General features: G+C 55.5%; 3 non-coding genes across 3 annotated transcripts; 2 read left to right on the top strand and 1 right to left on the bottom strand.

Annotated features, from left to right (window-relative positions):
* Window positions 1–3,233: 3,233 nt before the first annotated feature.
* LOC139053433 (U2 spliceosomal RNA) lies at window positions 3,234–3,425 on the bottom strand. The gene has a single exon (XR_011510479.1). It is a non-coding gene; the product is annotated as a U2 spliceosomal RNA (small nuclear RNA).
* A 5,358-nt stretch (window positions 3,426–8,783) lies between these two features.
* On the top strand, window positions 8,784–10,598 carry LOC139053440 (small subunit ribosomal RNA). Its single transcript, XR_011510486.1, has one exon. It is a non-coding gene; the product is annotated as a small subunit ribosomal RNA (ribosomal RNA).
* Window positions 10,599–11,835: 1,237 nt separating this feature from the next.
* Window positions 11,836–11,988, top strand: LOC139053424 (5.8S ribosomal RNA). Its single transcript, XR_011510470.1, has one exon. It is a non-coding gene; the product is annotated as a 5.8S ribosomal RNA (ribosomal RNA).
* The last annotated feature ends 512 nt before the right edge of the window (window positions 11,989–12,500 follow it).

Genomic DNA, 12,500 nt, shown 5'->3' with positions numbered 1-12,500 from the left:
AACAACCGAGGCCCGCACCTGCTCAATCAACGCCAACTCAATTTAAGGAAGCTGATCGAAACCATCCAGTTTGGGAAAAGCTAATTTATGCAGTAGCATTCTTTTTATTATTATTGTGAGAGACGTGAAATACACACCACGAAATGAACGTCCGCTTGTTACCCTTTTGTTACTGCGGTGCGAAATCATCGCGCGTAATACCGATTCAATTTTGTCTTGTTTGGTGGTCTGTCAGCACTTTGTGTTCTTCAAGAAAATCAGCTACAGGCTTTTAAATTATGTGCGCGAAACTTTTCTCCATCTGCCACCCGGAACATATTTAAAGAAGAGAGAAAGCAGCCGGGGCCTTGAGATTTCGAAAATGCCGCGCTCTGAAATTTTCACATCAGCCATTGGGAAGATAATTATTATCCGTCACAAACAAAAAAAAAAAAAACAGCTTTGAAATGAGCATTGATAGTGGCCACGTTTTTTCGGGGCATGTCTTGATGAAATAATTGCAGTTCAGTTCGTTGGTTCAATTGCATTTGTTGGCTCCTTGCAGCATGTCTAGATTTCATCTTTTTCAGTATTCCTAGTGTTCTCATTGTAGTATGAATAACCTGCAGATTTTTCGTTGTTGTTGTTATGCGTTATACAATGCTGAGCGATGTTTTTCCTTTCCTTGAAGCTAGCCATAGAAGTATAAAACTTTCTATAAACTCATTACAATAAGAATCCAGCATACGGTTCATCATCGGCTCGATAAACGTTCGGGAAGTGGCGACTTTTAATGCCGTGATCATGAAGCTTAACAGCAGAGCGTGTTCATCAGATATGCCAGGGGTGACGTAACGCAAGGCGTGAATCGAATCTAAGATTGAAATGGCGTTCTGAATTCTTTTGGTTCCAGATAGAACAAACAAAAATATATAAAAAAAGCATGTCATTGATTGTCATTCAAACCTCAAGAGCGCGTGGAGAAAGTGTTCCGGTTTACATTCGGCAAATCGAAATGAACGGCTAAAATTAACCTATCGTCTGGTTTCATGCGGGAGATCACGTGCGCACGCAAATTTCTTCGTACGGGAATTTTATGAAGTGAAGGCGGCTACAGATCATTTCCTTTGTCTAGTTCATGTTCGTAGGCGCAAATTGCAAACGTAATACTTGGAGGAACGTTTCCACTAATCTACAGGGGCTCTCTCATTTCTCCGATTGCTCGCAAACACATTGCATTGCTAGTCGTGACGTTTCACAGTGACGTTTCACCATGCCCGTCGAAGTTGATTACCAGTACCGCGCCAGCGTCGACCGGCCGGCGAAGCGACGAACTCAGCAGCGCATGCGCGAGGCCCTACAACACCCCAACCGAGCTACCCTGCTTATCGGAGAGAGCGAGTGCGCGTGAACGCGGGCTCGTCTGACGATCTGGATTAAAGAAAAAAAAAAAAGTGTGTCCGAGATATTGACAAAGACAAGTGGTCGCTGTCGCTCTGAGTCTTAGCGCGTTATAGAAAACGTGGGATGGCGGTGCTTCCTCGAGGGTCTAAAAGTACAATCTTCGAACTAGCGCTCCCGGCGGAACGTGGAGCTAGCATCCTTCTTCTTGGAACGGTTTGCAATGGACTGCTTGAATGTGCCGACCACGCGTCACGGGTCGCGTATAGAGCCAACGTTTGGCAAGAACGCGTCTAGCACAACCGATCGCGGTTGCGATAACCCATCGTTGGTAGCGAAAAAAAGAAAGAAAGAAAAAAAAACACCTACCCGCAGCTTGTTAGCAGTAACCGTAAATGTGGTTCTAAATATAGGTTCGCTGGTCACTGAAACTTTCTCATAACGCACACCACTGTAGTCCAAAAAGAACAAAGCACGCACAATGGATATGATACAGCCGTCACCGCATGATTTCGCGTTTTCCTTATTGCATTACTTTCGTGGGCATGCGCGCTAGGGCCACGCAGGCCAGGAGGCAAGGGGAAAAATAAATAAGAAATGATACGCGATCCTCAGCATTGACTTGGCTGATGTGGCACTCGCATTTATGTTCTTTACCTTAGGCGAGCGCAACGCGCCAACTGAACTCCAATTTCCCATAACGGAAATTCGTATTTGGCCATTTGGTTGTATTTTTGGCTGATGTTCGCGTTTTTCGCCCGAGCATGCGCTTCACTGCGCCGCTCGTTGCCCCTTCAATGCGGCTTCACTGCCCTGCAGGCGTGTTCTGCGTCAAGCCGAACCACCAGGCAAAAAGCCTGGGCGCCGCCATCTTGTTGAGAGCGGCGCCGGGGACACAATCGCGCCTAGCTCATTGAGTTTTCCCCCAAAACTGAACGAAATAGCCTTATTTAAATGAGAAAGATGCCGCGAGTGCCGCAACGAAGGACCTTAAGGATTACCGAAGGGTAACTGAGGGCGACGCGACGAGCTTTGGAAAGAAGAATGATGGGTGTAGCGCTACGGGGGATAAGAATAGAGCAGATTCGGGGGGTGAGCGAACAAACGCGAGCTAATGACACCTTAGTTTAAACCAAGAAAAAGAAATGGGCGTGCGCAGGGCATGCAATGTGGGGGGAAGATCATCAATTAAGGGTTACCGACTGAATTCCAAGAGAAGGGAAGCGTAGCACGGGGTGGCGGAAATTTAGGAGGGCAGATTAGATTAGGAAGGGCGCAGGCACTAGACGGCGACCGTGACCGGGCTTACACGTGACCGGGGTGCTTGGAGAATAATGGGAGAGGTCTTTGCCCTGCAGTGGTCGTAGCCAGCAGGATGATGATGACGAAAAGGTAGCAACAGGTATTCATAACATACAGGTTGGAAAGCTGAGGCACCTCTGAACCCTTGAATATATTTCGCCACACTTGGCCATACGACAAGTTTGTTTTCGAGGCGCTCGGTCCCACTGCAGCGAAAATGTTGCCGGAAATCGGGCACTCCATTTTTGTTTCATAGGGAACCTTTCTTCCACTAGGGCAGCGGATTTTCGCAGGGCGAGCTTGCTGTCGTTTACGGATCAAAGCGATAGTGAACTCCAAAATGCAGTGTTGGCTTTGAGTGGGACTTACATTGATTGCAAAACCCACGGCTAATCACCCTTCCCCCCCCCCCCCCCCAAGTGGCTCATTACAGCAGACAATCGTTCAGAAACACCGGCATCGTTGCGTATAGTATGGGAATGGTGCGTGTCACGTGAGTGCTCGCTTCGAGCTTGTGTTCTTCATTTTGATTGAATGAAGTCTCACCTAAGTGAGCGGGGGCCGATCCCGGAGGTAGTGCAATACCGGGCCGACCTGCGGCGGAGGTGAAGCAGGCTTCAAGCACTCCGCCAACTTCCAAAAATAGGTTTAATATCGTGGGTCCATATAGAACCCGTATCAGATATTAAGCTGATAAGAACAGATACTACACTTTGATCTTAGCCAAAAGGCCGAGAAGCGATGTCTTTCACTTCACTCCATTGTACCACTGCCTTGTGGGTGCCCTGGCGACATTGGTAACCTCAGCAACAGCGTGGGCAATCTTATAAAACCCAGCCCGTCTAGAGACTCTATGCTCTCTATCTCGCGAATCAACTCGCGACGCCTCAGTCTTTCACTGTTAACGAAACGCCGTCGCGTAGAAACGAGACCCGAGCGCAAGCTTGTTCGCAAGGCAAAACCAACGAAGGCAACCTCGTAGAAAACGGAACAGGCGAGCGGAAAACACGCGCAAGGGGAATGCTTACTTCCGTCTGAATGCGACCGCTCAAGGCGGCTTTCTTTGAGGCCTTCGTTTCAAGCCCGTGCGCAAGTGTAATACACTACGCGCATTTCCCTCATTTCCTTTTATTTACCGCAAGGCCCACTGAAAGTTTTCATACGGCACAGGCCGGGACGGATTGCAACGTGTCGATTCGACCGCTAGAATTAGGTAGCGCGCCTCATGTACGAATGAAAGAGAATGAAAAAAAAAAAATAAATAAATATAGAAAAGGCTGCGCACTCCTTCCAACCGGAAACATAGAGGGCAGGAAGATCGCCATGTGGAGCACAGGTGTTGTTAAAAAAGAAAGAAAGAAAGAAAGAAATAGCGCTACCCCATCATCTTTACCGTGTGCGTGTATACACACACACGCACACATATGCACGCGCACGCACGCGCGCGCGCGCACGCACACACACACACACACACACACACACACACACACACACATACGCACACATGCTAGCATAGCTTAAGCACAGCTGGAAAGCTCAGCCTTGCGCAAGAAAAAAGGACCACGCCCTTTCGCAAGCCCCTTTGAAACTTTTAAATGAGAAACATGTGTACAGCGAGGTCGTTCGAAACTGGCGCGAAAACGCATCCGCGCCATCTGTGTGCGGAACTAGGAAAACCTACGGCCTTCGCCATACAGAAAGAAAGGTAGATGGCGCGAGCTAACGCTCCGTTGCATACTAAGAACGAGAGCTAGTGAATAATGGCAGAAACGTCTTGGGAAGAGAGAAAAAAACAACAACAACAAAAAAAAAGAAAGACACGCAAGTTGTTGGCTCGCGCAAGCATTCTATTTTACAGCGAGTAAAGAGCATAGCAACTTCTCACAAGAGCAGCAAGAAAGACAAGAAGAACGTGAGAGAGGGGGAGAAACAGGCGCGTTTCTTTGGAATGCAGAGCATGCTGCACACACTATGAAGTGCCAAAGAGACGGGGAAAGCAGATGGCGCGATTGTGTATGTCCTCAAAGCTTGAAAACAATTTCTAAACTACAAGGTGTGCCGAAGTCCGCCTACTCTCATCAGGTTGCTCCCGCCTCCAATTGCATTTAAATTAAAATTACAGTCGCCTCAGAGGCAGAGAGAGAGAGAGAGAGAGAGAAAATGTGTACACTTGCTTCGCGCAGCTGCACCCGTTCAAATTTTACAGCAACAAGAGCACTCCCGCAGGCACAAAGTCCGCTGCCGCGTCCGCCGGGGCGGAATGCACTCGCTTCCGTAAATTGTCGTGCGGCAGACTGCTGCATCGTAGCACACCTGAAACCGCGCAGACGTCAGCGATCGCCGCGAGATCGCTGCGAGCGCTAAAGTCCGAAACCACGTCCGCCGGGGCGGCGGGAGCTCGATACCCCTTCACGAAACTTCTGCGTGTACACCGCCGCACGGCCACGGCGGAGTCGCTGGCATCCTGCGCGCAGTTGCATTGCGTCGCGCCGGGAATCGTTGAAGCCCCACGCAGACGTCGGCGTCGGCCCCGACCTGGCTGCGAGCGCTCGAAGAGACCAAGTCCGAAGCCACGTGAGCCGGGGCGGTGTGAGCGCGACTAAGTCCGAGACGACGTCAGCCGGGGCGGCGTGAGCGAGACCAAGTCCGAGACTACGTCAGCCGGGGCGGCGTGAGCGAGACCAAGTCCGAGACTACGTCAGCCGGGGCGTCGACTAAGTCCGAGACGACGTCAGCCGGGGCGTCGAGCACGCCGCGGTCGCTTTTCCCACTCTTACTCGAAAAATGGCGAAGGGGCCGCGCTAGCGTGCCTTGAATCGGTGAGCGGCGGTACCGCGGCGATCGCGAGAGCTCAAATCGGCCGTGCCAAGGCCAAATATTGGCGCTCGGCTCGGCGCAGTACGCCGCCTTGTCGCACGAGTACGGCCCCGTGGAGGTCTGGTCACTTATCGCTGCTCTTATAAGGGGCCGTACCGCCCTGGCCGACGTTGTACCGTAATGCCGTTTTCGACTTGCGCGTGTTCGTGGTGGTGTCCGCGCACCGCTCCGCACTCGAGAATCGTGCCCACGACGACGCGAGCGCTCGGAAGAGACGCAAGTCCGAAACCACGTGAGCCGGGGCGGTGTGAGCGCGACTAAGTCCGAGACGACGTCAGCCGGGGCGGCGTGAGCGAGACTAAGTCCGAGACTACGTCAGCCGGGGCGTCGACCAAGTCCGAGACGACGTCAGCCGGGGCGTCGAGCACGCCGCGCGCGCTTTTCCCACTCTTACTCGAAAAATGGCGAAGGGGCCGCGCTAGCGTGCCTTGAATCGGTGAGCGGCGGTACCGCGGCGATCGCGAGAGCTCAAATCGGCCGTGCCAAAGCCAAATATTGGCGCTCGGCTCGGCGCAGTACGCCGCCTTGTCGCACGAGTACGGCCCCGTGGAGGTCTGGTCACTTATCGCTGCTCTTATAAGGGGCCGTACCGCCCTGGCCGACGTTGTACCGTAGTGCCGTTTTCGGCTTGCGCGTGTTCGTGGTGGTGTCCGCGCACCGCTCCGCACTCGAGAATCGTGCCCACGACGACGCGAGCGCTCGGAAGAGACGAAAGTCCGAAACCACGTGAGCCGGGGCGGTGTGAGCGCGACTAAGTCCGAGACGACGTCAGCCGGGGCGGCGTGAGCGAGACTAAGTCCGAGACTACGTCAGCCGGGGCGTCGACCAAGTCCGAGACGACGTCAGCCGGGGCGTCGAGCACGCCGCGCGCGCTTTTCCCACTCTTACTCGAAAAATGGCGAAGGGGCCGCGCTAGCGTGCCTTGAATCGGTGAGCGGCGGTACCGCGGCGATCGCGAGAGCTCAAATCGGCCGTGCCAAAGCCAAATATTGGCGCTCGGCTCGGCGCAGTACGCCGCCTTGTCGCACGAGTACGGCCCCGTGGAGGTCTGGTCACTTATCGCTGCTCTTATAAGGGGCCGTACCGCCCTGGCCGACGTTGTACCGTAGTGCCGTTTTCGGCTTGCGCGTGTTCGTGGTGGTGTCCGCGCACCGCTCCGCACTCGAGAATCGTGCCCACGACGACGCGAGCGCTCGGAAGAGACGAAAGTCCGAAACCACGTGAGCCGGGGCGGTGTGAGCGCGACTAAGTCCGAGACGACGTCAGCCGGGGCGGCGTGAGCGAGACTAAGTCCGAGACTACGTCAGCCGGGGCGACGAGCACGCCGCGCGCGCTTTTCGCACTCTTACTCGAAAAATGGCGAAGGGGCCGCGCTAGCGTGCCTTGAATCGGTGAGCGGCGGTACCGCGGCGATCGCGAGAGCTCAAATCGGCCGTGCCAAGGCCAAATATTGGCGCTCGGCTCGGCGCAGTACGCCGCCTTGTCGCACGAGTACGGCCCCGTGGAGATCTGGTCACTTATCGCTGCTCATATAAGGGGGCCGTACCGCCCTGGCCGACGTTGTACCGTAGTGCCATTTTCGGCTTGCGCGTGTTCGTGGTGGTGTCCGCGCACCGCTCCGCACTCGAGAATCGTGCCCACGACGACGCGAGCGCTCGGAAGAGACGGAAGTCCGAAACCACGTGAGCCGGGGCGGTGTGAGCGCGACTAAGTCCGAGACGACGTCAGCCGGGGCGGCGTGAGCGAGACTAAGTCCGAGACTACGTCAGCCGGGGCGACGAGCACGCCGCGCGCGCTTTTCGCACTCTTACTCGAAAAATGGCGAAGGGGCCGCGCTAGCGTGCCTTGAATCGGTGAGCGGCGGTACCGCGGCGATCGCGAGAGCTCAAATCGGCCGTGCCAAGGCCAAATATTGGCGCTCGGCTCGGCGCAGTACGCCGCCTTGTCGCACGAGTACGGCCCCGTGGAGATCTGGTCACTTATCGCTGCTCATATAAGGGGGCCGTACCGCCCTGGCCGACGTTGTACCGTAGTGCCGTTTTCGGCTTGCGCGTGTTCGTGGTGGTGTCCGCGCACCGCTCCGCACTCGAGAATCGTGCCCACGACGACGCGAGCGCTCGGAAGAGACAGAAGTCCGAAACCACCTGAGCCGGGCCGCGGCGGGAGCTCGACGCCCGTCACGCAACTTTGGCGTACAAGCCACCGCACGGCCGCGACTGAGTCGTCGCCACCGTCCGGCTGGCTGCACTATAGCACGCCGGGAACCGGGAAAGAACCGCGCAGAGGTCGTCGTTTTGCCGCGGCGTTGGCGCGAGCGCGCGAAGAGACAAAGTCCGAAACGGCGTCAGCCGGGGTGTCGAGCACGCCGCCCGCGCCGGTCGCACTCGTGCTCGGAAACGGCGAAAGGGCCGCGCTAGCGTGCGGCCCCGTAGGGGCACAGAAAGGCGATTGTTCTGGAAACCGCGCTGTCCATAGGCGAGAGATTGCCGTTCGCGCATTCGGTCGACGCGCTGCGCTTTCACGACTTCGGCATTGCGCTGCCGACGTAAGCTTTCCATCTCGCTCGCGGCGCTGCGAGGCGGCACGATTTTCGCCAAACGCTCGTCGAAAGTGGCACGAGTACGGCCCCATGGAGATTTGGGAACTTATCGCTGCTATTATATGGGGGTCCCAGAGAGCAGTCGCCCCCAAAAGCGACCTGGGTGTTTGATATGCGGCGGGCTTCGTGCCCGTCAAGCGTGTCCCCGGTATCGCTCCCGTGGATCCCACAGCTGACGTCTGCAGCCTCATCCGCTTGATGCGTTAGGGGCTGGTTGTCGGACGACGCTTTCTCCACGATATCGAGTTGTGTTCCGCATCGTCCTCGGACGAGTCAAATGCGAAAGCGCCGAAGGCGCGGGCGTGACCCGTCGCCTGGCGGCTTTGCCGTCTCGGCTACGTTGCAAGTGTCGGTCGGTCCACCTGTGCTGCGGGCTCAAGAGAAACCGCAAGCCGTGATCGAGTCGACACAACCAGTCTATCGAGAATGTTGCGTGCTTCTTGCCGCGTGGCGATACCCGGCCCTTCGGGGAGGGCGCCGTAGCGAGCTCGAACGCCGTCGTCTCGGACTGTGCAAAGTGCTACTCTTTGCAAGAACGAAGCGTGCTGGGGCGCCTGAAGGTGGCCTCGGCATCGCAAAAACGGCGTCCGGCCTGCTTGACAGGCGGGACGCGCAGTTGAACGATTACCTGGTTGATCCTGCCAGTAATCATATGCTTGTCTCAAAGATTAAGCCATGCATGTCTAAGTACATGCCGAAATAAGGCGAAACCGCGAATGGCTCATTAAATCAGTTATGGTTCCTTAGATCGTTTCTTCCTACTTGGATAACTGTGGCAATTCTAGAGCTAATACATGCAGTGAGCCTGAAGCCCTTTGGGCGACGGGTGCTTTTATTAGACCAAGATCGATCGGGTTTCGGCCCGTATTGTGTGGTGACTCTGGATAACTTTGTGCTGATCGCATGGCCACGAGCCGGCGACGTTTCTTTCAAGTGTCTGCCTTATCAACTTTCGATGGTAGGTTACTTGCTTACCATGGTTGTTACGGGTAACGGAGAATCAGGGTTCGATTCCGGAGAGGGAGCCTGAGAAACGGCTACCACATCCAAGGAAGGCAGCAGGCGCGCAAATTACCCACTCCCGGCACGGGGAGGTAGTGACGAAAAATAACAATACGGGACTCTTTTGAGGCCCCGTAATTGAAATGAGTACACTCTAAATCCTTTAACGAGGATCAATTGGAGGGCAAGTCTGGTGCCAGCAGCCGCGGTAATTCCAGCTCCAATAGCGTATACTAAAGCTGCTGCGGTTAAAAAGCTCGTAGTTGGATCTCAGTTCCAGACGAGTAGTGCATCTACCCGATGCGACGGCTCGGACTGAACATCATGCCGGTCCTTTCTTGGTGCACTTCATTGTGTGCCTCGAGAAGGCTGGTGCTTTTACTTTGAAAAAATTAGAGTGCTCAACGCAGGCGAGTCGCCTGAATAAACTTGCATGGAATAATAGAACAAGACCTCGTTTCTGTTCTGTTGGTTTTTGGAATACGAGGTAATGATTAAGAGGGACAGACGGGGGCATTCGTATTGCGGCGCTAGAGGTGAAATTCTTGGACCGTCGCAAGACGAACTACTGCGAAAGCATTTGCCAAGAATGTTTTCTTTGATCAAGAACGAAAGTCAGAGGTTCGAAGGCGATCAGATACCGCCCTAGTTCTGACCATAAACGATGCCAACCAGCGATCCGCCTGAGTTACTCAAATGACTCGGCGGGCAGCTTCCGGGAAACCAAAGTGTTTGGGTTCCGGGGGAAGTATGGTTGCAAAGCTGAAACTTAAAGGAATTGACGGAAGGGCACCACCAGGAGTGGAGCCTGCGGCTTAATTTGACTCAACACGGGAAAACTTACCCGGCCCGGACACTGGGAGGATTGACAGATTGAGAGCTCTTTCTTGATTCGGTGGATGGTGGTGCATGGCCGTTCTTAGTTGGTGGAGCGATTTGTCTGGTTAATTCCGATAACGAACGAGACTCTAGCCTATTAAATAGGTGCGGGGTTCCCAGCACCTTACAACCTTCTTAGAGGGACAAGCGGCTCCTAGCCGCACGAAACAGAGCAATAACAGGTCTGTGATGCCCTTAGATGTCCGGGGCCGCACGCGCGCTACACTGAAGGAAGCAGCGTGTCTTTATCCCTGTCTGAAAAGACTGGGTAACCCGTGGAACTTCTTTCGTGATTGGGATAGGGGCTTGCAATTGTTCCCCTTGAACGAGGAATTCCCAGTAAGCGCGAGTCATAAGCTCGCGTTGATTACGTCCCTGCCCTTTGTACACACCGCCCGTCGCTACTACCGATTGAATGATTTAGTGAGGTCTTCGGACCGATGTCCGGCGCGGCCTTTCGGTTGCGCCGGTCTGTTGGAAAGATGACCAAACTTGATCATTTAGAGGAAGTAAAAGTCGTAACAAGGTTTCCGTAGGTGAACCTGCGGAAGGATCATTACCGGATTGTTCGAGGGTGACGAGCGCCATTGTTTCTACCCCGTGTGGGTGAAGCAGCTCGCTGCGCCCGACGCTTTCCGCCGCTGGCCCCGCTTGGACGCGGGGACGGCTATACCCGAACATGCCGGGGATTGCCCGAATTTCGAAGGGCGCCCCGTGCCAAATTTGTTGCGCCCAGTGGACGCCGGCTGCAACCTTGGACGGTTGGCTTGGCCGCGCCCGCGGGTAGAAACGGCGTAACGCACACTGTTGGGTGGGCTTTCTGAAGTCCGCCTCGGCACTCTTGCGCGGAATGGGAGTAAGACGACCCGACCTGCTGCTCTTGCCCAGTACGAGGGGAACGGCGAAGCGTGCGGTCGGTCAAGGAACTGACGGTCGAGAGCTAATGCCGCTGCCGCTTAGTACACACGGAACCGTGGTGCGAGCGCTCTCCCGTCCTCCGCGGCAAACGCTGCCGAGTCTGAAAAGGCTGGCGGCTGCCGGTCGCTTCCTGCGGCGAGTGTGGAGTAACGACCCGACTTTGTTGCTGCCCAAGTACTAAAGGAACGGTGCGGCGCTCGGTCGGTCATGGAACCGGCGGTATTGAGGGTGCGGCTGCCAAGTACGGAAGGAACCGTGGCCTAAAGCACTCTCCCGTCCTCCGCGGCAAATTCCACCGCGCCCGAAAGGGCCGGAGGCTGCCGGTCGGCTCCCGCTCGTGACGCGCGAGGTGTCGAGTTCGCGGTTCAATGCGACGACGTCTGCAGGCTATTTGCCCGCCGCCGAGGGAAAGGCGGCGTTGCTGCGAAGTACCGAAGGAAACGCGGCTTTGCTACGTCGGAAGCGTTCTGCGGTTTGCGGACTTGTGCGCTTTGGGAAGGCGCCGCACGTCGAAAGAGGAAGTACGGACAGACGAGGGACTGTAATCCCGTATTCGAACGCACTTGCGGCCAGGCCCTTGCTGGCTTCGTCTTCCGCCTCAAGTAGACTTGTTGTGGCTCCGGCGCAGAGAGCCGTCCCTGGCACTGGCCGAGTGGCTTTGGAGAGCTGCGCGAGTACGCGCGCGCCAAGCTCTTGTCTTTCGTCTCGAGTAGGCTGTTGGATCAGCAGCGGTCATGCGGAAACGCGTGACCGCCGAACGAAAGAGCGAAACAGGAGTAGCGCACGCCGAAAGGCGCTCTTCGAAACCACACACAGGGAGACGCCACGTGCCTGAAACACTGGTTGTACTGTACTGAATTGAACAAACTATTTTTCACGACTCTAAGCGGTGGATCACTCGGTTCTCGGGTCGATGAAGAACGCAGCCAGCTGCGAGACTTGGTGTGAATTGCAGGACACACTGAGCACTGATTCTTTGAACGCACATTGCGGCCTTGGGTCTTCCCTTGGCTTCGTCTGTCTGAGGGTCGGATCACATATCAAGAGAGCCTTCGGCGCACAGGGAACGTGCGTCCGTCGACTCGTTTTGACCGCGTCGGCATCATGGACAGTACGTTGAGCGCTGAAGCCACGCGCCAGCAACCTCACGAGAAGGAGACGGTGGCGAGCCGTCGTGCCAAATCTTCGAAGAGACGGAAACGAGGCATTACTACTGCAGCGTGACGAGTGCGCGCCTCTGGCAAGACCGCCGCAGGATGGAGTCGGATACCTGCAGGGAAAGAGCGGTCCAAGCTCGAGGCGCGAACGTCTGTTGCCTTGTAGCGCGCACCTTTGCGAGAGAGTCGGAAGCGATCGCAATTTGCGTTGTTTGCCTTCGGAGTACGTCGAGCTCCAGAGCTGGTCGCTCGCTCACGTCACCGCAGCTGTGTGGGCGCCCTTCCGGGCTTCGTCGCACGAATGGGAATCGGCAGATTCGTGCGAGGAGCGGGGAGGAGAAGGGTGGCCCCCGAAAGCGGTTCGACGCGAGAGCGCCGTCTGCGAG

The sequence above is a fragment of the Dermacentor albipictus genome, unplaced genomic scaffold (assembly GCF_038994185.2).
Source record: "Dermacentor albipictus isolate Rhodes 1998 colony unplaced genomic scaffold, USDA_Dalb.pri_finalv2 scaffold_125, whole genome shotgun sequence".
Classification (NCBI taxonomy): domain Eukaryota; kingdom Metazoa; phylum Arthropoda; class Arachnida; order Ixodida; family Ixodidae; genus Dermacentor; species Dermacentor albipictus.
This window is presented reverse-complemented; position numbering and strand designations above follow the sequence as displayed.